Source organism: Neofelis nebulosa, chromosome 9 (assembly GCF_028018385.1).
Source record: "Neofelis nebulosa isolate mNeoNeb1 chromosome 9, mNeoNeb1.pri, whole genome shotgun sequence".
NCBI classification, from domain to species: Eukaryota; Metazoa; Chordata; class Mammalia; order Carnivora; family Felidae; genus Neofelis; species Neofelis nebulosa.
The window spans coordinates 34,932,486-34,955,860 of NC_080790.1; the positions used below are offsets into that span (position 1 = coordinate 34,932,486).

The 23,375-nt window shown below is 35.9% G+C and overlaps 1 protein-coding gene across 1 annotated transcript in view; it reads left to right on the plus strand.

The window, feature by feature from the left end:
- Window positions 1-23,375, plus strand: part of EML4 (EMAP like 4) — a 162,372-nt gene that overhangs the window by 37,150 nt on the left and 101,847 nt on the right. The gene's annotated exons all lie outside the window — the stretch shown is intronic.

A 23,375-nucleotide genomic window follows, 5' to 3' on the forward strand; every position in this document is an offset into this window, starting at 1 on the left:
AGAGGGAGAGAGGGAGCAGAGGAGGGGCAGAGAGAGAGAGAGAGATAATGAATCCTAAACAGGCTCCTCGCTGCCAGTGCAGAGCCCAAGGCAAGGCTCGATCTCACGAACCATGACATTATGACTTGAGCCAAAATCAAGAGTCAGACGCTTAACCAACTGAGTTGTTCAGGTGCCCCTCACATAAATAATTTTAAGGTGATTGAAATGTCTTCGGGTTGTTTGCCTCTACAATGAATGATCTTGAACCCTATGCTCTTTGACTTTTTGTCTTTTTAAAAATAGTTGTTTTCTTATTGATGAGTTGTTCTTGCTTACCTTAGGTTCACCTGAATCACTTTTTAATTTATTGCCTTTCATTTTCTGTGAATTGGAAAACCAGATTACTTTGGTTTGTTCACAATTCTAATCAAGAGCCAGGGGAAACTTCCTGAAAACAAGTGATTTTTGTACTTAGTACTTCTAACTTTATGGTTTAAGTTCTGACTGTTAAAAGCTTTTTTTTTTTTGGTAGTTATTTTCTGGTTACTGGCTCAGTTCTGCTTGGTTGAAGTTGACATGACTTCTCTAGGTTTGGCATAATATAAATAAAATGTGAATTCACCTTTGCTTTCCTGATGACTCATTAGTTTTCCAGTTGTTCTATGTGTTAGACAATCATGTATTATCTTATCTGTAGGAAGCTTTTCCCTAACTTAAATGTTGCACTGCAGGGGTGTCTGGATAGCTCAGTTGGTTAAGTGTCTGACTCTTAATTTCGGCTCAGGTCATGTTATCAGGGTTGTGAGATCCACCCTGGGCTTGGAGCCTGCTGAAGATTCTGTCTCTCCCTCACTTATCTGCTCCTCCCCCGTTCATGTGCTCTCTCAAAATGTTGCAGTACTGACTTGTAATGGAGAGTCCTCTGAAAATGGCAGTATTTGGAAATGAGCTTTGACACCTTCTGAAGTCAGAGAACAATATGCAGGAGCCTGCTTTGTGATGGCAATTCAGATTTCTGGTTCATCTCTTCTTCAGTGGACAGATACAAATTACATTTGTCTACCATTTTGGTTTTCAACCCATGTTTGTATTTATTCCATTTATTCTTCCCTTTCACCCTGGGACGGAGGTCTTATTTTATCTTCTGAGTAGAGAGTTAGTGATTTAAGAATATAAGGTTGGTAAATTATAGAGTGGAGATTCAGATTTTGAGGTAAACATTCATTTTCATACCTGTTTCGAAACTTAGGTAGCTTTGTCTCACATCATTTAGAACCAGAATTTTTTGAGGTACTGATTTTTATAATAAAAGAACTAAGATTTCTCTTTAAGATTTTGTATTTAGATTGTTAAATGTTCTTTTCACACTGTATTTTGGAATTTCCTTTCTCTCTCTCTTTTTTTTTTTTTTGCCTTTTTATTATAAAGCTAAAACAGATTCAGAAAAAACACACAAATTTACACATAGTAAATTATTATGAAGTGAACGCCCTTGTAACCTCAGTCCAGAACAAGAAATAGAATTCTGTCAGCCACACCAGAAGCTCCTTCCTAATGCCCACCCCAATCACAGTTTGTTACCTCCAAAATTATCTCTCGACTCTGACTTTGTAGTACTGTAGTCCTTCTTTATCTGCAGGGGGTAGGTTCTAAGCACCCCTGGGGATTCCTGAAACCACAAACAGTACCAAAACACATATATACTATGTTTTTTCTAGTATATACATACTTACTATACGTGACTAACATGTGGGTACCATATACAGCATGGATATGCTGGTCAAAGGGATGATTCTCATTCCTAGCTGGTCAAAGTAGGAAGGCCTGATTTTTCATCAGGCTACTCAGAATGGCGCATAATTTAAAAGTTATGAATTGTTTATTTCTGGAATTTTCCATTAAATATTTCAGACAATATTTGACTGCGGTAACTGAAACCGCAGAAAGCAAAACTGTGGATAAGGTAGAAACTACTGTAATCGCTTCCTTTTTTTCCTTATGGTTTTATCTCCTAAGTGTCTGTTCCTAGGCACTAGAGTTCGGTCTTACTCCTTTTTTTAAGTACTTAAAATACATCTTTATTATGATTTCATTGTAAAGGTGAGAAATTACAATAATAAAAATATAATCACTAAAATACTAAAAGCAGTTATTTGGCGACTCAAGACTACATAGCTAAAAACATGAAGTAATTTTAGACACTTATGCTTAGTTTTTATGTGGCTTTTTTTTACACAAATACCACAAAGCGGAATAGTGCTTTAACTTTCCTTCAACATCCATCTTTTTTTCCAAAAGTATGTGTTATATTCCTTCTTAAAAGAATTTACATTTGTACAGAGCTATACAATTTATAAAGCAGTTATTCATGATCTGATTTAATCCTCACAACAGTCTTGTGGTGTAGGTATATTCTTTCCATTTTATGGATGAGGAAATGCTGTAACTAGTATGATGAGACTTTGTGAAAACCTTGTGTTTTCCAAAATGTTTCCTTGTAAGTGTTCATTTTCCAGACTTTAGTCATTTGAGTACTACCTTCATGATTTTTCCTATTCTTCCACAACTGGTACTATTTTACTTAATAATCTTATTTAGAATGACCTTTTTAAATTGGTAGACTATTAGAATAGTTTTAAATTTACAGAAAAATAGAACAGTACAAGAGTTTCCACATTTCCCCACTCTCCCCACAGCTTTTCCTGTTACCAACATTTTATATTAGTATGCTACAGTTGTTACAAGGAACAAATCAGTATTGATACATTATTACTAACTAAAGCCCATCAGGTTTCTTCAGTTTTTAATCTAATGTTCTTTTTCTATCTACATCACACCCAGTTATCATGTCTACTTAGGCTTTTCTTGGCTGTGACAGTTTCTCAGTTTTTCCTTGTTTTTGATGACCTTGACAATTTTGGGGAGTATTGGTTAGGTATATTATGGGATGTACTTGTACTAGAATTTGTCTGCTGTTTCTCATGATTAGACCAGGGTTATAGGTTGGGAGAGAAAGACCACAAAGATGTAAGTACCATTTTCATAACATCATACATAGCTGCATATATATGTGGGAACATGTGTACATAGTAGTAATGTAATTTATAACCTGATATTGACCCCAGTCACCTGGCTCAGGTAGTGCTTGTCAGATCTCTGCTGTAAAATTATTCCTTTCCACCCTTCCATACTGTACTCTTCGGAAAGAAGTCATTATGTACAACCCACACTTAAGGAATAGGGAGTAATTATGCTCTACCTCCTTGAAGGCAGTGTATCTGCATAATTTATTTGGAATTCTTCTGTCTAGGAGATTTGTCCTTTCTCCTGCGTAACTTAGTATAGTTAGTCATTTATATCGGTATGGACTCCTGGGTATTTTATACTTTGGGTTATAATCCATTACTACTTAATTTTGTTGCTTAGATTATTTCAACTTTGGCCATTGAGAGCTCTTTTAAGTGGCTCTTTTGTCCTTTTGACATACCCCCATCATTTTTTTTTTTTTTGAGAATGTCTTTTCTCTCTACACTATAAAATGACCTAGATTTAGATAAGCTTATTTTAAAATAAAATTTTGTATCCCTCAATAGATAGAAAATTATGTTAAGGAAAATTCTTAAATTTATCTTAAAATTGAATTATGTTTAAATATTGGGATGGTGTTAGGTATTAAAAAACAGACTTTCTCCCTGAAGTAATTAAAAGAAGGCCATGTAAAACTCTGTCTTTCATACTCTCATATACTTCATACATTAGAGCAGTGCTGCTTTTTCCCCACAACTACAGTACAACTATTTTTTCATATTCAACACTTATTAGGATGTCTATAATGTGCTTGGTGTACCTACCATAGTAGGTACTGTGGGAGATTGAAGAGTATGAAATATCATCTATCATGAAGAGACTTACAGTTGTATTTGGTTAACAGTCTGTAAGAACGGTTGAAAAAAGCCCATTATATACCGCTAGATATTAAGTACTAAATGAGAGAGGTGAGGCTTACAAGAGTTAAAGGAAGAAAAGGTTCATTGTTGAATGAAAGGAAGAACTTTCTGGAGGTGAGACCTATGGTGGGGTTCCTAGGGGGACCTATGGGTGAAGTCATTTCAGGCAACAAAGTCAGCATTATCTGCAGAACAGTGAGGAAATTGGCTTGGATAGAATCTTATGCTGTTATATACTGGAGTAATTTGAAAATATCTGAACCAATGGATAAATTCCCTTTGTCTTTTGTAACAAAGTTGAAAGTCCTTGCTTTATGTATGACATGCCTAAAGGGGTTAGTTCTAATTATTAAAGGACTTGGCTATTCAAATTAAATGTTATTAGAGACATTGAAATCTTTATCTTTCCAAGGAGGTTTCTCATTGAAGCAATGAAATTTAAGTTGTATAACTTTGTTCCTAATACCTTAGTAATGTGTTGCCAGTGTTCTGACTAGGGTAAGACTTACCCTTTCCCCTGGTGGGTGATATAAACAGACTGGCAGCAAACAGTAATTATTTTCTTCCCAGACATACAATAACCCACTTAAAAATGGTATGTAAACATACATAATGGCTTTCCTTAGTTATCATGGTACTTGACTACTTTGGGGCTTTTTTGATCATCTATTAAGATTGTAATGTTTTGTTGTGGTTTTAATTTCTTAATGAAAAAATTTTAATTTATTGCATATTTTGTTTACAGAGTAATATGTGGTGTTTGAAAATTGAAGTAGTATATATTTAAAGTCACTTTTAATGAATTAAATACTATATTTCCAAATTTACCTTTCAATAACCATTTATAATTTTTATGTAACTACTTCCAGCATTTTAAAGAGAAGGAAGGGAAATATATTAAAAAATAGACTCTGCAGTATATATTAAAATATTTACTGTATATTTATGCTATGTATGTTTTATTACAAGAAATCAGAATATTTTATAAATGTTTGAGACTATGGGGGGGGGCATTTTTAGATCTCCTCCCTAATATCTCCTCCCTAATAAGTCACTGGTAAAGTTTCATCTTAATTTTCTTTCCATTAGAACTTTTTTTCTAAACAGTAACAGATATAGTGATATGAAGTTGACAGATACATTTACTGTATTTGTATATACCATAGTAAGACAGATTATTATTTTTTTCATTCATTTCTGTGTCTTCATAACAATTTTCAAGTGTTTCTTTTCGGACAACATCATACCACTGTACTGTTCAGGGTTTGGGAATAGGACAGTGTATCTGCAAGATAACTTTAAAAGTAGCTACTAGAGAAAGAGGAGTTGATAGTACTATGTAGTAGTAAAGCACTAGAATAGGAGTTTGGAGCTCTTTTCTAGTCCTGGTGCTGCCTTGTCTTATGTGACCTTGGAAGTCAGGTTCTGCATTTTCATTTGGCTTATGTGATCTTCAAGCCACCTTCTATAAATTGTATCATTTTGTGTCATGGTTGTGCAAACAAATGAGCATATTGGAAAATAACATGACTAAAGTGGTGGAATACCTCTTCTTCAGGTGTAAAAATATTAAAATCTTATTTTTCTTCTCCCATCTTAATGTAAACTTTTAAAAAAATTTATTTATTTTGAGAGAGGGTACAAGCAGGGGATGAGGTGGAAAGCGGGGATGGTGGGGGGGGGGGGGGTAGAGCAGAGAATCCTAAGCAGGCTCCATGCTGTTAGCGTGGATCCTGATGTGAGGCTTGATCCCACACACCATGAGATGATGACCTGAGCCAAAACCAAGAGTCAGACCGCTCTACTGACCGAGCCACCCAGGCACCCTCCCATTTTAATGTAAACTTTTAATTGAAGTACAGCATACATAAAGAAAGTATACAGATGAAAACACATCACAGATTACAAAACATTACCAGAATTCTAGAAGCCTTTAGTGACTCTAAGTTATTCCTCCTCCTCCCCTAAGGGAAACCATCTTGACGTCTAACACTGTAGATTAATTTTGACTGTTTTTGAAATCATTCTGTATGGCTCTTGTGTCTGGCTTCTTTTGCTCAGCATTATATTTGCAAGATTTTTAGAGCTGTAGTTTGTTCATTTCCATTGCTATATGAAATTGCTTTGTATAAATACGTAATTGATTTATCTGGTCTCCTGTTAGACTTACCATAAAAGAAAAAAAAGATAAATTGAACTACATTAAAGTTAAGAAATTGTGGTAGCTTTTTAATCTCCAGGAGATTGAATCTTTCCTATTTATACTTTTATATACAAATGGGTCCTTCAGTTTAGTCAAAGTAGCCTAACGACTCACTTTTCTCTTGCTGCCTTTACTGGAAGAAAGGAATAGTTTGATCATTTTAATAGCATGCAGAAATTCTAGAAACATACATATAAAGGAAATAGAAGATTAATAAGGACAGTAATTTAATACCTTCTAAATTTTTAGTTCTAGGACAGATGTAAAAATTAGTTTTAATTCTTACAACTAGTTAGAAGGTGTTTTTGCCTTTTCTTAAAACTAGTATATATTTAGGGGTATTGATGACTATGTTGTTATTTAGGTGTGCCAATTTAAGGTTGTCTCACACAATTATAATTTATAAGCTAAATACAGGATTTTTAAAATATTTACTCCATCAGCATTTATCAAGTGTCTATTGTGTGTGTAGTCCTAGAACTTTGGTTTTTTGCCTATATCAAGTATTGTGTTAAGTGATAGGTAATACCCAAGTTTGTGATCCCTAAACATTTTCCCAGCAAGTAAATGAAAACCAAACTTTAGAGGCTTATAACATTTTCTCATTTAGATTCAGTTCATTCTCTACTAACTCTTTAATAAGGCAACAACTTAGGAGGGAGTTGCAGATCATTAACAATGTCAGGCAATAGATTCAGTATGAATTTAAATGGCAAAAATTATATCTAACACTTCTATAAATATCACACAAAATGTAAAACAGTAACGCTTTAAGAAATGGTCTTAAACTTTAATGGGTGTTTGATATAATGTGTATTGTTGCTTAGCTGAGTTTTTAATATACACTGGAGCTTGTGTATTTGAATAGCTAGGCAGAGATAATTCCTATTTAGCCTTTTCTTTTATCTTTTTAACCTTTCCTCCTAAGCCAGAGTTTAGAGTTCTTTTTTATTTTTCAGTTCATTGAGAATGGATCAGTTTATAAAATGAAGGATTTGGACTAAATAATTATTGTTTAAGGTGCCTTATTTATCTATTCTGATTTTTTAAAAATACTCAAAATTTAGTGGCTTAAAACAACAATCATGTTATATTTCACATTAATGTGGGTCAGAAATTTGGGCAGAGCTTAATCAGGCAGTTCTCCATTGAGGTCACTTGGTGATACTCAAGGTGACCAGACAGTTTTACTGTCTCAAGGAAGGTCAGACAGTTTTATTTACATGTCTGGTACATGTCTGGATGGCTGGCAGGCTGGGCTTAGCTAGGACTGTCAAACTAATCACCTATAGGTGGCCTCTACAGCATGGTGGTTTAGAGTCATCAGACTTATTAAATGGCATCTCAGTACTTTTAAAGAAAGAAACCACCAGAATTTTAGAATCTGCAAGACTTAATATTTAGTCTTGGAAGTTGTGCAGCTGCTCTTGGTCAAAAGCAAGTCACAGAGCCAGCCCAAATTCAAAGGACAGGGCTCCCCAAGGGCATGATTACTGCAGGGGGAGGGGAGTCAACTTTGGAGACTCGCCATGCTACATGATCTAAGAATCTGTAACTTCAAATAGTATATATAAAAATTAAATTTTTTTTTTTTTTAATTTTTTTTTTTTTTCAACTTTTTTTAAATTTATTTTTGGGACAGAGAGAGACATAGCATGAACAGGGGAGGGGCAGAGAGAGAGGGAGACACAGAATCGGAAACAGGCTCCAGGCTCCGAGCCATCAGCCCAGAGCCTGACGCGGGGCTCGAACTCACGGACCGCGAGATCGTGACCTGGCTGAAGTCGGACGCTTAACCGACTGCGCCACCCAGGCGCCCCAAAATTAAAATTTTTTAACAGAATGGTATTCAAATCATATATTCAAGCTGATTTTCATAAAACTCCACTACTATAATATTTTTATTTCCCTACAAAACTTCCAGAGTACTCTGCAATTTATATTTTCCCGTAGAAGTGTCTACCTCAGATAGTTTTCCTGTTTTATTATGAAAAACATTTAATATACAGGAAAGAAGAAAGAATTTACAGTGAACACATATTTATCCACCACTTAGATTCTGTAATTAACATTTTGCTATAATTGGTTTTTCCCATGTTTATCCATCATCCATCATCTTATTTTCTGATAAACTTAAAAGTAAGTTGCAGGAATCAGTTACAGATTTAAATTAATTTTCTTTCTGATCCTTTTACCTTAAAGGATAGTCAGAAAATGTAAAGAATTCCTGTTAGCATATTTTATCTGAGAACTTCCCTGCGTGGACCTTTTCAACCTGCTTTATATAATGTCACCTATCCAGTCACACTTTGGTTTAGTTTTTCACAACTCTTCCTTTTTAAATATTTTTTAATGGTTTATTTTTGAGAGAGAGAGACAGAATGTGAGCAGGGGAGGGGCAGAGAGTGAGGAAGACACAGAATCTAAAGTAGGCTCCAGGCTCCAAGCTGTCAGCAAAGAGCCCAACTCAGGGCTTGAACCCATGAACTGTGAGATCATGACCTGAGCCTAAGTTGGACGCTTTACCGACTGAGCCACTCAGGCGCCCCCCCCAACCTTTTTCTTTAATATTTATTTATTTTTGAGAGAGACAGAGTGTGAGTGGGCTAGGGGCAGAGAGAGAGGGAGACATAGAATCCAAAGCAGGCTCCAGGCTCTGAGCTGTCAGCACAGAGCCCCATGTGGGACTCGAACTCACGGACTGCGAGATTATGACCTGAGCCGAAGTCAGATGCCCAACTGACTGAACCACCCAGGTGCCCCAGTTTTCACAACTCTTACTCCTAATAGTCTCACTAAGATCTTCAGAGGAAAAAGAGATTTTTTTTTTTTTTTTGGTAATATAAAAACAGTCATCCACAACCCCAGCATAAGCACAACTATTATTTCCTGTTATTTTTTTATTTCATATATTTTTGCAATAATTGCTAGTGTATATAGTTTAAAAATCTTTTTTAAAACATGTGAAGTGTTCAGATTATTATATAATAGCCTGATAATTAATGAGTATTTGATATTTGATTGAATGACAGGACCACTGTTTTTAACCATGGGCAAGTAAGTTGCTTCCCAATTGAGGAAAGCTATTGAACCCAGTCACATGTTATTGCTTATTGCCTGAAATTGGTTATATGTAAAGTTCATTACCCCATCCCTCTGATGCACACAACCTTAAGAGTTAAAACTGCAGAGAAAGAAGTTGAAAGGAATAAAGATTGACTTTAGTTCTATATCAGGAACAGATTAGGAAGTTAGGGAAAAAGTTACATTCAATTGTGATGAAACATTTTTGTTAAGTAAATTTTCATTTTTTACCAGTATTTTGACAGATATTCTCAGAGTTGAGTTGAGTTGAGTAAACTTCGTATTTAAAGTTTACCTACAAGTTTAAGCATATTAGAAACCTTTGATGTCAAGTAGAAAGACTAGATATGTTATATATTTACTCTGATTTTTATTCCTCTTTGCTGTGTAACTCCTTTGGATTCTAAAAAGCAATAGCCAGTGCACTACCACTTGCTAATATAATGTATACTTACATAAGTGGTGGTTGCAAATTTTTCTCTTAGCTTGAGCATAATTAGATGGTCAAACAAATTGAATTCTCTAGTTGTAGGGATACAGGGTCTTACAGAAGATAGTTTTTGAGTCCTTCTACAGTGATAGAGAATTATACTTAATCCATCAAGGCAGTTAGTTGAGTCTCTTGTTTTATTAATAGATTTTTCAGAGAAAGCAGTTCTTGATTGTCAAGATTCATTCTTCCTAGAATTAACCTTTATTGTAGAAAAAAAAAAATCCCATCTAGTTTACATTCTTCATGTTATATAGTGAGTATATTTCATCTTGTTTGGCCTCTGTGGAAACAGATGGTTACTATTTTTCATATTGTAACTTTAGATACCTGAAACCTAACATTTATCTTTTAGGCTTTACTGTGCTTGAATTAAGTTATTTACATAATACAGACCTAAACAGAGCTTTCTGCCCATGAAAAAGATGCACTCTGGGGATTCTTAAAATATGCTTCTGGACATTTGGTCATGTTTGTGTGTGCATATATTCATGGTCTTAATGAGCAGTTAGGTAACTTGAACTACATTGCTTGATTGCTACATTGGTGGGAGCATATGTCCAAGTATCAGCTCTATCAACAAATATTATAGCAAAATGAATGCAGAAAAAATGATCTGGGCTTGATCTGACTTTTGAAAATGTAGATTTACTTTGGGGAAGACGTGAGGAATCTGATCTGGGCTCTATTCATCCGATTTTTGGAAAATTCCTAGAATGTTAAGTTGATCCTGGGATGACTTTATGGGTTTGAGCCAGATCTGGGGAGATCCACATTGTATCATCTTCTTGCAGAGTGGGCTTTAGGATATCCCATGTATTCTACACTTAAGAATTACTACTTGTATCTCTCATTTATGTGGATCCTCCTGAGTTGATCTGAAGAGAATAGAAGGGTACGGGAAAGGAGATTTAAGTTTGCCATGTCATATTTACTTGGTGTCAGCCTCTCACACTTGTTTCCTGTCTAAATAGCACAATAAAACTCCATACTAGAAGTACATGGGTGCTCTTTTAAATTTTGAGGATGCTTTACTTTGACAATAAGAATATTTGAGTTTTGGATTTCAACCAGTAGAATGGTAATGGTTTTGCCTTTGTTTTTTTCAGTCAGTGAAAACTTAAAAAAAAAAACAACCCCAAAAACCTTTAATATAGGTATAATGCAATTGGGTAATGTTTGTACGTATTTTCCTAAAAATTACCTGAGACACACTGTTGGCCTAGTTTATCAGTGACATCATTTAAACAGTGATGGCTCTTGTCAATAAGGAACTCACAGTGAATTAGGTGAATTCTGAAGCCAAGAAGTTTAGTTGTAGATCTTGAATTGATTAATTACAGCAGCAACCCCATTTGTTGAAGAGACCATTTTCATAAGGAAATAGATGAAAAACTTTTCAAAAGGCCTCCTTTATAAATTTCCAAGTTCTCCAAATCTTTAACTTAGTTTTTTTTTAATAATTTTTTTAAATGTTTTTATTTAGTTTAGAGAGAGAGCGGGGGGGGGGGGGGGAAGTGTGACAGAGGATCCACAGCACGCTCTGTGCTGACAGCAGAGAGCCGAAATGGGACTCAAACTCACGAGCAGTGATATCATGACCTGAATGAAGTCAGACACTTAACCAACTGAGCCACCCAGGCATCCCTAACTTGCTTTAGTTTTTATCTTTGATTTTTCTTTTAGTTTTCCCAAATTAAAAAATAACAGATTTCATGTAACATAAAGTTTTTTAAAAAATCAAATCTGGGGGCGCCTGGATGGCGCAGTCGGTTAAGCGTCCGACTTCAGCCAGGTCACGATCTCACGGTCCGTGAGTTCGAGCCCCGCGTCAGGCTCTGGGGCTCTGATGGCTCGGAGCCTGGAGCCTGTTTCCGATTCTGTGTCTCCCTCTCTCTCTGCCCCTCCCCCGTTCATGCTCTGTCTCTCTCTGTCCCAAAAAAATAAATAAAAAACGTTGAAAAAAAAAAAAAATCAAATCTGTGTTTATGTGTTTGGATTTTTGCTTTGTTTTGGTACAGGAGCATTTTAAACTTCTTTGTGGCCAGGGATAGCCTGCTTCGTAATTTCTATTATAAGAAGAGTTTAGAGGTGGCAGTTTGTGTGTATGTGGTGGGGGGGGGGGTGGTGAGGGATGTCATGAAAATATGTTTTGAAGCTTCTTTTGTTTTTTTTTTTTTTTTTTAATTTTTTTTTCAACGTTTTTTAATTTATTTTTGGGACAGAGAGAGACAGAGCATGAACGGGGGAGGGGCAGAGAGAGAGGGAGACACAGAATCGGAAACAGGCTCCAGGCTCCGAGCCATCAGCCCAGAGCCTGACGCGGGGCTCGAACTCACGGACCGCGAGATCGTGACCTGGCTGAAGTCGGACGCTTAACCGACTGCGCCACCCAGGCGCCCCTTGAAGCTTCTTTTGAATAGTCATTTTATTTTCACTCATACTGTATGTTCTAGATCATTCAAATCATCAGAGTTCTATAAAAATGACCTTATTTACATATAATGCACACATCACCCGTATAACTGAAAAAGTATCAGTTGTCCATATCAAATACATAGTTTGCCATATTTATGTTGCCACTGCCTTGTTTATGCTACCATTACCTCTAACCTGAACAGGTCTCACAACTTCTTATCTGTTGCTTCCTTCTAGTCTTATCTCTCTCAAGCAGTTTCTTTGCCTTAAATCCATCCTCCACGTAACCACCAGGGGATGAGCTGCTTAAATTGCAAATTTGATCTGGCCACTCCCTGGCTGCCCTCCAAGACCGTATTCTTCAGAGTGAAGTGTGTAAAATGATTTATTGCTGATGCGGGGAAAAAAATATTAGAATTTTTGTATTTACTTTTAGACCTAAGATAGAGGAAAGAAATTAAGCCGTACCAATATCTGATAGAACGATTCACATGCTCCGTCAGTCTGTCAGTTTGTCAGTTTGTCCTCTGTCACCTAAGGAGGAGTGGGAGTTCCATGCAGGAATTTACAATGGAGCTCTCTCCCATTCGCTCTCCGTGTGTTGCATCATATTGCCATTTACTTGTACTTTGTTAAGTATGTTTGTGTATTATCTGATTCTCATAAAATAGATAAGTGTCTTAAAAAAGATTTCTTTGAAGAAACGAGAGATTTAAGAGATGTTAATAAGCAGAGGAGAAGAAGAACATGGCACAGACCGTTTTATATTTTTGTTCAAGTTGTTTTTCAGACACATTATAGGTTTAAAATTAGTGATCCAGTCAGGTTTGATAAGAAGTCATCTCTCCAAAGTCAAAATTACTCAGGTGACTTGTTTGAAATATGTTTGATTCTTTCCCTAAATATATATATTGTGCCTTAAAATATTAGCTAATGATAGAAAAAGCAAAAAGTAGTTTGTCAGGTCTTAATATTCACCACTCTAGGCCTGCATAAAATTTAAATATTATAAGCATCTTGGTGATTAAGTCCAACTGGGAAAATAAGGCAATGTGTGTGAAAGTAATAAAAAGTTATAACATCAAGATTAAAATACTTCCTTCACTTGAAAGAAATAAAAATGCTATTTTCCAGCACACATACATATACCAAACTCTAATGAAAGTATGAAACTGATGCTGTAATTAGCAGGACATCTAAGATGCTTATTTTTATCCATACTTTCCAGATTTCTATTTTTTACATGTTTTATAATGTTCATAACATATTAGAGTAATACACGTATAAAGAATTTATATATATTGAGGGTGTGAGCTCCACATTTAAAAACCTTTTATTGACACTTAATACATGTAATCATAATCCAGGTAAAAAGAAAGAGAGCATACCCAATACCCCAGAGGACCCTACACCTTTCCTCTTCTCCCAATTATTACCCCCCCCAATATCTCCAAAAATAACTGCTATCTTAATTTTTGACAATATTGTGTAGTTTTACCTGGTTTATGTAAGTGGAATCTTAAAACATATACTCTTTTGTGTTTGGTTTCTTTTGCTCAGTACTGTTTGAGAGTCATTCATGTTGTGTAGCTGTGGTTCGTTCAGTATCCTTGCTGAATGATACTGTTATATGAATATGCCACAGTTTATTTGTCTGTTCTAATATTGATGGATTTGATTTGTTTCCAGTGTCTGACTGTTATGGATAATACTGCTCTGATTCCTGTACATATTTTTTGGTACACATATTTCTGTTGAGTATAATCCTAGGATTGGAATGCTGAGTTGTAGGGAATGTGTTTATCCCACTTTAATAGTGATGCCAAATAGTTTTCCATACTGGCTGTACTAGTATATAGTTCCATCAGCAGTTCTAAGAGTTTGTGTTGTTCTACATCTTCACCAACACTAGGTATTGTTAGTCTTTTTAATTTAAGCCACCCAATGAGTGTGTAGTGGTATTTTATTATGGTTTCAAATTGCGTTTTCTTGAATACCAATAAGGTTGAGCATCTTTTCACATATTTATTGGCCAATTGGATGTCCTCTTTTTTAAAGTTCCTGTTCAACTCTTTTATTCATTTTTGTATCGGTCAACTGTCTTTTTCTGGTTGATTTATAAGTATTCTCTGTATATTCAGGATATGAGCCCTTTGTCAGTTATGTTCCAACTGCTTTCTCCTATTCTGGCGTGCCCTTTCACTTTTAATAGTGTCTTTTTATAATGGACATTCTCAGTTTTAAGGTTGGTCCCGATATTAATCTTTTCCTTTATCAATAGTGATTTCCGTATCTGTTTAACTATCTTCTGAAAGCTTTATTGTTTTGTCTTTCACAGTTAGATCTGGAATTGATTTTTTTTTTTTTTTAATGTTTATTTTTATTTTTGAGAGAGAGAGAGAGAGAAGGTGGGGGTGGGCAGCAGAGAGAGGGAGACACAGAATCGGAAACAGGCTCCAGGCTCCGAGCCATCAGCCCAGAGCCTGACGCGGGGCTCGAACTCACGGACCGGACCGCGAGATCGTGACCTGGCTGAAGTCGGACGCTTAACCGACTGCGCCACCCAGGCGCCCCTGGAATTGATTTTTGTATATGCTCTGAGGTAAGGGTCAAGTTTTATTCCCTCCCCTCCCCCATATGCAGATCCACATGACCCAGCATTATTTATTGGCATGGATCTTGTTTCCCCAGCTCTCCAAAGTGCCGCCTTTGGTCTGTATATGAGTGTGCTTAATTTTGGAGTCTCTTTTCAGTTCTATGGGTTTATTTGTCTACCTTTGTCTTAATTACTGTAGTTTCATAATAAGTCTTGCTATGTAGTAGAGCAAGTGCACCTACATTTTTCCTTTTGTTCATGAGGGTTTTACTTATTCTTGACTTTTTGCTTTTCTGTGTAAACTTCAGAATAAGCTTACCAAACTCCATCCACAGGAACACATGCGTGCATGAACACACACAAAGTGTTGAAATTTTTTCCATACTGCATTAAATTTCCAAATCAGGGTAAAAGTGGCATGTTTTCATTGAGTCTTCAATCCATGCATTTGGTATATTTATCCAATTATTTAGGTATTTAATTTCTCTCGACAACATTTACTAGTTTTATGTGCAGAAGTCTTGGACGTCATTTTATTATTTTTATTACTAGGTATTTTTTTTAGTATTCCTGTAAATGATATTCTTTAAAGCCATTGTTTTTCTGTTTGTTTCTAGGATAGAGTAATATAGTTGATTTTGTGTATTGACCTGTATCCATCAACCTTGCTAAGCTCACTATTAATTCTAACCAGCTGTCTATATATTTTTGGTATTTTTATATACATAATCATGTTGTCTGTGAATGATAGTTTTATTCTTTTCTAATGTCTAATTTATTTCTCTTGTCTTACTGAACTGAGTAGGACTGCAGTATAAAAGAGAAGTGGTGAGAGTAGGTATCCTTGTTTATTTTGTTCCCTATCTCAAAAGGAAAGCTTTCAGTATTTCCAACATTAAATATCATGGTATCATTGTTTAATTTTTGTTATTTGCCTGTTGCACTTACTATGGCTGCATAATCAATTAAAAATTTAATGGCATATGGGGTGCCTGGGTGGCTCAGTTGGTTAAGCATCCGACTCTTGATTTCAACTCAGGTCATGATCTCATGGTTCATGAGATGTAGCCCCACATTGGGCTCTGTGCTGATAGCACAGAACCTGCTTGGGATACTCTGTCTCCCTCTCCCCCCCCCCACCCCAAATAGATAAACACACATTTAAGAAAAGAAGTTTTAAGTATATTTTGAGAGAGAAGAAGAGAGAGCAAAAGAGAATTCCAAGCAGACACTGCACTGTCAGCATGGAGCCTGACATGGGGCTCAAACCCAGAAACCACGAGATCATGACCTGAGCTGAAGTCCTACACTCAACCAACGGAGCCACCCAGGCACCCCTCATTTAAGAAAATTTTAATGGCCTATGGGGTGTATGGGTGGCTGGGTTGGTTGAGCCCCACAGAGGGCTTGCTACTGTTGGGTCCCCTGCCCCTCCCTCGCTTGCACTCTCTCAAAAAATAAACATTAAAAAAAATTTTAATAGCATAAAGCAACCATTTATTATGATCATAGTTTTTGTGGATTAGGAATTTAAGTAGGGCACACCATGGAAGGCTTATCTCTATTCTGTGTTGTCTGAAGCCTTGGCTGCAAGATGCAAAGGCAGAGGGAGAGAGGAACCATCTGAAGACTCATTTACTCATGTCTGATTGTTGATGCTGGCTCTTTGCCGGGAGCCTCCTTTCCTCTCCACCTGTGGAGAGGTGGTCTCCACCATGTGGCCTAGTGTGAGCTTCTTCACAGCATGGTGGTTGGTTTCTCCTAAAGCAAACATTCCCAAACAAGAGAAAAGAAGCTGTATCCTTTTTACAGCCTAGTCTCAAGTCATATAAGCATTACTTTTGCTCTACTCTGATTGGAGCAGTCACAAGCCCCCAACCAGATGCAAGAGAAAGGGAGCACAGACCCTGCTTTTTGCTGAAAGGAATGTCTGTCCGTCATAGTATAAGAACACATCTATGTTTACGTATGCATGTATCCAGCTAGTGCAAGAGAGAAATGCAGAAAATGTGATCTGCTATAATGCCTTTGTTATCAGACTAAGGATGTTCCCTTCTATTCATAGTATTTAATGTTTTTGTTTTGATGGATTTTAAATTTCATGAAATGCCTTTTGTTTGAAATTAATGATTTTTTTCTGTTAATGTAAATTTCTTCAATAAAGTCAACTTGGTTGTGATTTATTACCTTTTTTATATGTTACTGCTTTTGGTTTGCTAATTCTTTTTTAGGATTTTTGCATCTTTGAAAGTTCTTTGAGAGGACCACATCTTAACCTACATCACTTTTATATCCTACCATATACCTAATAAAGTGTTGGACATATGGTAAAAGCTTAGAAAATAACTTTTTTTCCTGTCTCTCAGTTCCTTATTCAACAATATCAAATCCTTGGGATACAATGTGTTAGTGATTTTATTAAAAAATATTCTTTATGTGGAAATAGGAGAGGTTTTCTGAAAATGTAAACCTATCCGCCCTCACCTAGAAGTCTGAGTAGTCTTTTCTGTATCATATCTACCAGCTTGAGAACCTTCACTATACATAAGCAAAGATTGTGCAGCAAGAAGGACAATAAAATGCCGGATTCTCTAATTTGGCACTAAATAAAAATTTATTCCGCTTATTGTCTCCTTATTCTCTTTCTGTAGCCATGGAGAAATAAAGTCATAAAATTAATACACTGCCAGTTCTGATTATGGAGGCCGGTCTCAGCCTTATTAATAAAATTTACTTTGTCAGTAAAACTGATTCCTGTCTTAGAAGAGATACTTTAAAAATTATGTATTTGTAAATTATAAATATGTACTTGCACATTTTAACAAATCAAACTTTGTACAAGATAACCCTTGTTAATAGTTTAGTTTGTATCCTTCTGTGGTAGAGGTAGACAAAATACGGCCCTCGTGCCAAATCCACTGTATCTGTACATCCTGTGAGCCAAGAGTGTGTTTTTATATTTTTAAATGGTTGAAAAAAATCAAAAGAATATTTCATGACCCATGAAAGTTATATGAGATTCTAACTTCAGTGTCTATTAAGTTTTATTGGAACATAGCCAAGCTCATTTGTAGACATGTTGCTACAATAGAGTGCAATAGTTGGGACAGAGTTCTTTTGACATTGCAAAGCCTAAAATATTTACTCTTTGGTCCTTTACAGAAAAAGTTTGCTGACCCCTGTTCTACATGAACAGGTTTTGTTGTTTGTTTCAAAAACAGGACATAAAATAACACTGTGTGTACGATGGCTGTGCATTATCTGTTGCTTACTGGCAACTAGCTTTTTTCACTTAATGTATCTCCTATGGATAACCTTCACACCACATTGATAGACATATGATACATTCTTTTAATAGTGTATAATATTTCATATTTAGGAGCCATTTCGTTCACCTGTTCTCATTTTGATAGACCTTTAAGTCTTGTTTATATAGTCCCTTCTCTCCTTACTACATACGTTGTTGGATCAAAGAGTGTGTGTGTAATTTTAAATAGCTATTACCAGATTACTTTTAAGAAAGTTTGTAGCAGTTCACAAATGTACCAGTACAACTGCCTGTGTCCTAACATCCTAGCTACTGATTGCTCTCATATTTTTATTTAGTCCATAGGAACAGTAAAAATTGTTTTAATTTTCTGTCCTGCTGACTGAAGAGGCTAAGTCATTTGTAATTGTAAAGACATGCTTTCAGCAGTGTCAAGTTTAATCATCTCAACAATTTGTTTTCTTTTTGCTTTTGAACAGATCTTAAATGCCAGCAGTCACAACTGCAGATTTTACTCTAGCCAATTATCTTTCCTCTCCTTGCTTATAGGAAGTAACCATTTTTTTTTTTTTAAGTCTGCACCTATTACAAGAGTACTATGTGAGAGATTTCGTCCTACTTAGCCCATATCTCTCACAGTATGTGAAAAAAATCCTAAAACACATCTAGATACAGTAAATAAGATCTTTGGTTACAAAGGTCATTACATTTTTATTCTTTGGACAATTGAGTAAATACAGATTAATAGTTTATTAAGCAATGCTGGCTCTAGGCTACATTATGAAAAAGGTGAAATTATCCTTACAACTCCACCTTTCCTCTTCTCCCTCATTTGTACCCTTATTTAGGTTATTCTTTTAGGTGATCTGCCCTTTTCAGATACACAGTTATGCCCCAGTTGTCTTCTGCCATCATTTATACTTTTGGGAAAATTTAAATTCTACTTACTTCTAAGTGAATTTACATTTTAAATTATGAAAGTTTTTGTTGCTTATTAAATGAGGAGTTTGCTGTTGTTTTGACAACAGCTTGTTTGAGATATAATTCATATACCATACAGTTCACACATTTAAAATACTCAATTCAGTTGTTTTTAGTATATTCATAGGTTGTGTAACTTGTACCACTATCAGTTCTAGACTACTCTCAACACCCAGAGAAGAAATTCTGTATTCTTTAGCAGTTGCTCTCCATTCCTCCTGCAGACCCTAGGTAACCACTAATCTACTTTCTGTTACACATTTGCCCCTTGTGGACATCTCCTATAAATGGAATCATACAATAAGTTGTCTTTGTGACTGGCATCTTTCTTTAACTTAGCATGTTTTCCTGATGCATCCATATTGTAATGTGTATCAGTATTCCATTCCTTTCTATAGTTGAATAATCCATTGTTTGGATATACCACATGAATGATATCCATTATTTGATGCACATTTGGGTTATTCTGCTTTTTGACTCTCGTACATAATGCTGCTGTGAACATTCATGTGTAAGTTTTTACGTAGACATGTTTTCATTTCTCTTAGGTGTATACCTAGGAGAGAATTGCTGGGTCTTAATAGTAATCTATGTTTAACTTTTTGAAGAACTGCCAGAATATTTTCCAAAGTGGTTGTACCATTTACATTCTCACCAGCATTGTATCTGGTTTATTTTATTTAGCATAATATTTTCAAGACTCACCCATATTGTAGCATGTGTCCGCATTTTATTTTTTAAGGTTGGATCATACTCCATTGTATGTATATACACATTTTGTCCATTCATCTGTGGATAGACATTTGGGTGGTTTCCACCTTTTCACTGTTGTGAATGATGTTACTGTTAAACACTGGGGTACAAGTATATGTTTGAGTCCCTGTTTTCAATTCCTGTAAAGTGGAATTGCTGGATCACATGTTTAACTTTTTGAGGAACCACCAGGACGTATTATGCAGTGGCTACATAATTTTGCATTTCCACCAGCAACGCACGAGGATTCTTTCTCCACTTGTGGAGAAAGTACTTTCATGTACTTACTGGCAGTTCGTGTATCTTCTTTGGAGAAATGTCTATTCAAGTCCTTGACCTATTTTTGAGACTAGTGTTGCTGGATTGCTCAGTAAGTAGATCTTAATATTTAGTGAATCTTGCTGGATTATTCCTTCAGTGTAGTTTTTTAATGTACACTTCTCTTCAAAACATATGGAAGTTCTGATGCCAACATTTAGTGTTGCCAGAATTTACAACTTTTGTTTATTTAATGGATATGAAATAGTAGCCTGTGATTTTAATTTGTATGTTCCTAATTACTAGTAAGGGTGATCCATCTTTCCACCTTCCATATAAACAGAAGTTTACCTATTCATCTCTTTCACATTTTTTTTTTTAAATTTTTTTTTTCAATGTTTTTTATTTATTTTTGGGACAGAGAGACACAGAGCATGAACGGGGGAGGGGCAGAGAGAGAGGGAGACACAGAATTGGAAACAGGCTCCAGGCTCCGAGCTGTCAGCACAGAGCCCGACGCGGGGCTCGAACTCACAGACGCGAGATCGTGACCTGGCTGAAGTCGGCCGCTTAACCGACTGCGCCACCCAGGCGCCCCTCTTTCACATTTTTTGATCAGGTCGACATCTTTTCTTATTGATATATTTACATATTTCTTGTATGATTCCAAATATTTTTTTCCAAATTGTGCCTTTAATTTTTTTTTTCCTTTTTGAAGTAGGAAGAACTGAATTTGAATTTGGGTCCTTAGGAGTTAACATAGGTGCCTGAGAAACTAGTCACTCAATAAAATTTAGGATGAATAAGTATTTTTCAGAAATCTAAAAATCTGTGTTATTTTTTAAAGCAATAATGCTACTTGTTTTTAAAATAGACAAAAGTGTATACTTACAGCTTATATAACATTTTAATATTTAGTACTTAGAATCATATTGTTTGGGTTATATCTGTAAACTTATTTAGAAGTTATATTTTGGGGGGGCACCTGGTTGACTCAGTTGGTCAAGCATCTAACCAACTCAGGTCGTGATCTCGAGGTTCGTGAGATTGAGCTCCACTTTGGGTTCTGTGCTGACAGTGTGACGCCTGCTTGGGATGTCTTTCTTTCTCTCTTTCTCTCAAAATAAATAAACTTTAAAAAATGCTTTAAAAAAAGTTGTATTTTTGCCTGATGTTTTATATAGGTTTACATAGCTCTCCAGTTGCATCGCTTTTCTAAATTTTTCTAAAAATTATCATCAATATTTTATTTAAATAACTTGTTCCAGAGACCAAACTTTCATTTTTCCCTCCCATTAAAAATCGACTGGTTTTCTTTTTTGAGTCTCACTATTTTCTGTATAAATCTATCAGGGCAAGTGTTGTATTACACTTTGTTTGCATTTCTTTCTCCCCCACTCATCCATGCTTTTTAGGTTTGGAGACTATCTTATCCAATGAATGGCATATAATTAGAAGTTCATTAAATGTTAATCTGCTAACTCCAATTTAGCTTTTTTTTTTTTTTTAAGTGTTTGTTTATTTTTGAGAGACAGAGTGGGGCAGGGGCAGAGAGAGAGGGAAACAGAGAGCCCGAAGCAGGCCCCACACTGACAGCTGAGAGCCTGATGTGGGGCTTGAACTCCCGAACCAAATGACCCGAGTCAAAGTTGGACACTTAACCGACTAAGCCACCCAGGCATCCCCCAGTTTAACATTCTGATGATGAAATGGAATTTGGTGAATAAGTAATTAGTAAAATAATGTAGCATCTCTTTCTGCTGACTTTTCAGAGACTGTTCCAGTAAATCTTTACTGCTTAGGTGCCTGACCCTGCAGATCTTACTGAACATTGAGAATTTAGTCAATTTAGGTGTGGGTTTACCAGGCCTTTATTTTAGAATCTTAGTAATTATTTTAGTAATAGCTAACATTCATAAGACTTTCACTGTTTTGCTGTCATTTTTAAGTGTTTTTTAATGATTTTTATCTAATTAAATTCTCTTTGATTTTATATGTTAGGTACTCTTAGACTCATTTTAAAGATGAAGAAACAGAGGTGTGGAGAAGTTAAGAAACTTGACCAGAGTTATACAATTAGTAAATGGTGAGCCAGTTTTTGAATCCAGGTAGTCTAAATTCAGCACTATATTCTTAACCACTGTATATATACTAAATAAAATTTTGGTTACACATGAACTTTATATTCCAAGAACAATTTTGTTAATAAAAACATACATGGTAGAATATTTTTCTTAAAGCAAGATAGGTACTATATTTTCTGCCAAGGACTGATGATTTGCCAGGAGGGGTAGGCGGGGCAGGGAGAAGAGGGAGAGAGAAAATGTGAATGAGTAAGTTTAGGACTAAATACATAAAGAAAGCATTGAGTTTGTCTAAGGAATCAGTAAGGGGAAGAGAGTGGGTTGTTTGTTTTAATGGAGAGATATAGGCATTTTAGCTTATTTACTCATAACAAAAAAATTAGTGAAATAAGTTGTCTGTAGTCCTGGGTTGAGGCCTTGTAGTGCAAAAATATCTAACCTCTTGATTGGGCTAAATCTCTAAAACTGTGACAGCAATAACAAAAATATACTTAATGGGCATATTGTGACAGAGAGAGGGGAAGAAGGGGAAGAAAGGCAGGGAGAGAGAGAATCTCAAAGTCCAGGAACAAAAGAGGAAAAGGGGATATTCAGAGAAAGAAGAAGCCAAAAAAGGAGGAAATATTTAGGGCAATGAGCGATAAGCTGTCTTTTCTATCAGTCATCGGCTAAAATTGTTTCTTCCAGATCCTTTCCCCAGCCCCATGAAACTTTGCATGTGGGGGTTCTGTTCTTCTAAAGCGACCCCAGTACTCTGCATGTCACTAAGGTAAAAGGGGTCTCTGTCTCGCCCCTTGTTTAGTCCTGTCTTTGCTGCTGATTCTACAGTGTGTCCACAATAAATCAACCAGTGTTTGGAGAGTTACCAGTGCTAATGGTGTTTTCCAGGTGTAGAGGAAAATAAAACGAAATAGCTTCTCCCCTAGAGGACTTTGCAATCTAGTTAGGAATTTAGAATGTAACTTTATTAAAAGATAATTAACAATATCCTGCAATATGATGTGTCAGATGGTATAGACATTCCACACTCAGCTCTAGCTCTTTAACCAGCTCTTTTTAGCAGGCAACCTTGTCTCCTACTTTACAGATTAAAAATTTTGGTATAAAAACAAACATCTGTGCCTGCTTTCATCCTCTTTCTTCTTAGATAAAACAGTGTCCCTTTTCAAGGCTCATTCTTTGGGCTGTATTTTCTTTCTTCCTTTCTTTTTAAGTTTTATTTATTTAAGTAATCTCTACACCACGTGTGGGGCTGGAACTCACAACCCCAAGATCAAGAGTCCCATGGTCTTCTGACTGAGCCAGCCAGGA